Raw genomic sequence first — 5282 nt, 5'->3', positions numbered from 1 at the left:
TATTTCTAAGCCCTTGGCTTCCCAGATCTACAGGCTCAGAGCCTCCCCAGGTCCTTTGGGAAACAATTTGGAGACTACGAGGCCAGCGTCTTGCCTATTGTCTTCCCGATGATTCTCTTTCAGCCACCTGGGATGTCTGCAGCTGTTGGGCACAGTGACTTCTTGACATCTTTTTGCGAATGCATGTGTGTTCTTGTGTCTGTATTTGTGCATGTATGTTTGTTACACCGGTGCATGCATGCAGAAGCATGTGCAGACCAGAGAGCAGTCACCCTCAGGAACACTGTCCATCTCCTTTAAGACAATCTCTCTGTGGCCTAGAGCTCACCAGCTATACTGTATTGGCTGACCATTGAGCCTGGAGATCTGCCTATCCCTGTGTCCCCAGCCCTGGTGACAGACAGATGCTCACTATCACACTCAGCATTCTGACATGGGTTCTTGGGAATGAACTCTGGTCCTCTAGCTCAGAACACAAGCATTTTACTGACTACAGTACCATGCAGCCTCCTGAATCCTTTTCCTGAACTGCTGTTCCCATCAACAAAGGCATGTCCTGATTCCATGTCCACTGGTCCTGACCCCCAGTCCACCAGTCCTGATTTATTGTCCACCAGTCCTGATTCCCTGTCCACCAGTCCTGATTTCCTGCCCATCAGTACTAACCCTATGTCCACCAGTGCTGATCCCCTGTCCTCTGGTCCTGTATTCAACAGCCCAATTGTCCAGCTAGTGCTGATCCTCCCGGGATGAGACCCTAAGTTCCTGATCTACTAAATAAAAGGACACCCCTCAGCTTGTCCTACTGCCCCAGTCCATGGGTGGGGGAAACTTTGCAACATCACCCACACTGAGCTTTCCTGGAAGTCTGCAGGAAGGACAGAACTGCTTTAAGATTAAAGCACCCAAACACAAAGTATGATATTTGCGAACATGTTGGGTTTTTTTTTTTAAGACTTTCTTTTCCCTCTAATAAAGAAAAGCTTTGTCTTTAAAGTAATTGGCTGATAAAACTGAGTTACTATTTTCCAGGCAGCACACAGAAAATATTCATACCTGAGGAAGGGGAGTGGTATCCATGGCAACAAGATACAAAGGTCCTCAGCATCTCATACACTGTGGGGCACAATAGGAACATTCTCCATAGCTTGTTCCTACGAGGTATCTAATGAGCTCATCACGGACTTCTGAGGTCCCGGAGACACCTTCAGCTGGGACCGCACTCGTCTTAGGTAAGATTTGGTAAAGTGGTTATGATTGCAGACTCAGAGCTGGAATACCTGAACTTGACCCCTGACTCAGTTACAGTGTGGGGTGTTGGGCAAGTTCCTCCCTCTGCTGAGGTATTCTCTGTAAATGGCAGCTTTTAGCTCCTGCTTCTTAAATGTGTCCCCTGTTGGTAGTGTAGCTCTGAGAACCCTGCAAGGCTCAGAGTGAGGACACAGCCTGTGGCGGTTATGGCTAACTCCATAGCAGTGTGCACTGAGTGCTGCAACATTTAATCCTGATCTGGGAGTATGCACTGCCCCACCCCTCTACCAATGCTCAGGGCTCCTCAACTGTGCCTGGTGGCCAGACCCCGGGGATGGCGCTGTAGAGAAGTGGCAAACAAGCTGATGGAACCTGCTGGGCGTGCTTCCCCTCAAGGGTGTTCTCATCCAGATCCTCCATGTCCTGTGACACACCTCGATGACTTGGACTTTCCTTCTTCTGTCTGCAACACAAGTCAAGTGCCTAAGGTCTGAGGTGGCTTCCCTCAGGCTCCACCCCTTTAGGAGTGTGTGTCTTTTGTAGTAAGGGCTTGGCATAACAGATTAAGGAAGGTAGGAATGTGGGAGGGGGAAAGAGATTCCATCCACCCACCCACCATCCATCCATCCATTTATTCATCTATCCACGAATGTCAGCCACACCCATCCAAACATAATACACCCTCCTATGCATCCATCCATCTATCTACCCCTCCATTCATCACCCGTCCACACCCCATCCCTCTCTCCACTTATACATCTCTCACTTTATCCACACATCCATCCACTTAAACACCCTGACATCTTTCCTTCCATTTCCTCCTCTCCCTCTTTTTTCCCTCCCTCCCTCACTCTCTTAGTTCTGCTCTTCCACCCAACATCCATTCTTTCTTGTTTGTTTGGGACAAGGTCTCACTCTGTAGCCCAGGCTAGGTTGGTTCCCACTATGCTCAAGATGGCCTCTAACAACAACAGTCTGCCTAACTGAGGCTGGCAAGTGCTGGGATTATAGGCTTTAGGCACATGTCTGATTTAACAACTATCCTCTCACCATGTTTCAGGCATACTCCAGGCCTTGGAAATGAAGCCAAGGATTCCATCTCTGCCAACAGGTGACTGTGTCACCTTCACAGAGACAGAAGTCTCATTACTTAGGCAAGAGGTCAAAGTGTCTGCATGCTCCACCCCCAGCCTGCAGTGAAGCTGGGGGACACAGCAGCTCTAATATTTTGCTTTCCAAAGTCCTGAAACTTCTGGCCATTTTGTTTTTATTTTATGTATCAAACTGTGATCAATATATTTCTGTTGGGCAGCTTTAACTGCAGTGATTTTATAACCATTTTCTCTCAACGTTCATTTGCTCTGGACTGAAAAGATTCACAAGCTTTTAAATTCAGGTTTCCCCCAGCTTCCAGGTGTCAAGTCTAAGAAGTCTAAATTAAGCCCGAGTCACCGAAATGATAACTGTCCTTTGAACCATCGTGGGGGCTCAAGAAGGGCTTCCAGGAGGACCTCACCTGGCCAGGTAGAATTCCATGAGGAAAGGGCCTCAGCTCAGCTTTAATCCAGGGACTGAGAAAGAAAACAACTTATTTAGTTGGTAAGGACTTGAAATGTCATTTTGCATGAAGACAATGAGTGAGTTAAATAGCATTTTAAAGGAAAGCCTTCAGTGTTCCGGGATGCTCACCTTGACAGAGGCCATATTTGTGCTATTCTTAGTCTACTGGAGTCCTGTGCAGAAGAAATGACCCTGTGACAAAATTCTTGTCACTGCGTTTTCCCAAAAGTTCCTAGTGGGGAAAAAAAAACTCTTTCTCCAGTAAAAGGGCAAAAAGGACGCCGAGGACCCTTGCCTGGAGTGCAGAAGAATGCCCACAGGTCAACAGCTGTCCTTCCATCCTGGCGAGAAAAGAAGGAGAGCCAGGCTGACGTCATCACGCCACACCGCCAGCCTGAGACTGTTCTGTTAGGACTCACTGTGACCTGACAGGATGGAGCACACTCCCTGGTCAGGACACAGGAGTGGGATGCCTGTGTGATACAACATGAGAACGTATCTGATGCCTCACAAGGACCAGGATAATGGGGTATTGTTTTTGTCCCACTCCTCAGCCTTAGCATGTAGTTCTTGGGGGATGTCCACTGCTAAGTGTGTCACCCTCCACAAGTCCCTCCAGGAAAGAACTTGGGGTTTCAACCTGTGGCTGCAGTGCACGGCTTTAGCAACCTGAGCTCCCCAGAAATAGCTGTGAAACAGGGTCCTCTGTTCACGCTACAGCATGAAGCTTCCTGCACATGGATACCTAAGTATTTGTGCGTGCTCTCAAGGTTAGGCACAAATTCTTCAAATGCCCATTGTTTGCAAGGACAAACCAAAAGCCCACTCACTAGTGTTGCTTGGCTCTTCCCATTGCCTTCTCCGTCCACAGCAGCAGGTATGCGCTTACCAACCAGGCCAACCACCGCTGAGCATTTTCCTTCCTCAGGAGAACCATGAACTGGGTTCTTCCATCTGAAGAGCCACCACTTGGGCTTTAAGACCCAAAGGCGTGCTCTGGGTCCTACATGTGTATATATGTGAATAAACAGAGGCATTAGAGTGAGAGGTCAGTTAGTAAAGTGATTGCCATGCAAGCCTGAGGGATCATGTCAAATGCCCGGTGTGGTGAAGCCTGCAAATCCCATCATTGGGAGGCAGAGATGGGGGGTGTGGGGGGGGGAGGTGATCCCAGGCCCCCTGCTGGCCAGCTGCTAGCCCAGCCTTGTTAGAGTCCTGGTTCAGCGAAAACTCAAAGCAGAATTTGTCTCCAGAGATATGAGTGTTTGCTATTCCTGCAGAGGAATAGAGTTCCCAGCACCCACTGGGCTTCTCACTCCCCCCTGCACCTGCAGCAGCTCCCAGGCATCCACGTCCTCTTCTGGAAGCTTTGGCTACCTGTGTTCACACGTGCACATGCCTGCACACGCCCACCCACATGTACACATAATTAAAATCTCGCCCAAACATGCAGGTGGGAAAGGGAGCCCGATCTGAATGGGCTCTGGGGACCTTTTCCATCACCATGGGCATACTTCCTGGAGCGGGTGGGGTTTCTCCCAGGTTAGGTGACTGTAGGTCTGAACCTTCTTCACCGAGCCCACACACACTGTATTCGATGAAAGCCCACAGGCCAGTCTTGAACTTGGACTGAAGTATCTCTATGACCCATGCTGGTTATTTAGAAAACTCTCACCCACTACAATATACAGATTGTCCATCAAGAGACATCAACATATCATGGGTTGCTAGAACACACCTCGTCAGGGGAGTCTGTGAGTTCTGGGGGTGGGGGATGCCATGCAAAACTAGTACACAAACAAGTTTTCCAACTTCTGTTTTGAATTTAGAAACACATTTTAAGCTTTGAGTGGCAGGCTTACATGTTCTTGTTTATTTAATTTTAGCTTTGCTTTCCAAGGTTTGGCAGACTGAACATGCTAGGTAGGCACTCCACCACTGAGTGACACCCCTAATTTTTGTTTATTATTTTGAAATTTAGTGTCATTATGCTGCTGCTTAGGGTGGTCTCAAGCCTGTCAACCCAGGCAATCCTCCTGCCTCAACCTCCAAAGTAGGTGGGGATGTTTTGCCTAGCACCTCTCTATATTTTTTAATCTTTTTAAATCGGAGGTATGTTAGACACACTGAAGAGATAGAGGTGAAGAGGGCCAGGGAGTCCACACTGTGAAGAGTTCCCTTGCTGTTAGCACTGCTGGCTAACAGGACAGTTGTTAAAATTACACTGATACATCATTCTAATTTAATTCCAGCCTTACCTGGACACCTTTCCATTTCTTTTTGCTTGGTTTAAGATAAGATGGGGTCATACTTTGTAGCACAGACTCTCCAACTTTTCATCTTCCTATCTCCATCTCTGAGTACTGGGATGCAAACATATACCATCATTCCCACCATTTAAACTCTTTTATTACAATTTAATCAGTGTGTGTGTGTGTGTGTGTGTGTGTGTGTGTGTGTGTGTGTGTGTG

The sequence above is a fragment of the Psammomys obesus genome, unplaced genomic scaffold (genome assembly GCF_907164565.1).
Source record: "Psammomys obesus unplaced genomic scaffold, mPsaObe1.curated_primary_1811, whole genome shotgun sequence".
In the NCBI taxonomy this organism is placed as follows: domain Eukaryota; kingdom Metazoa; phylum Chordata; class Mammalia; order Rodentia; family Muridae; genus Psammomys; species Psammomys obesus.
This window is presented reverse-complemented; position numbering follows the sequence as displayed.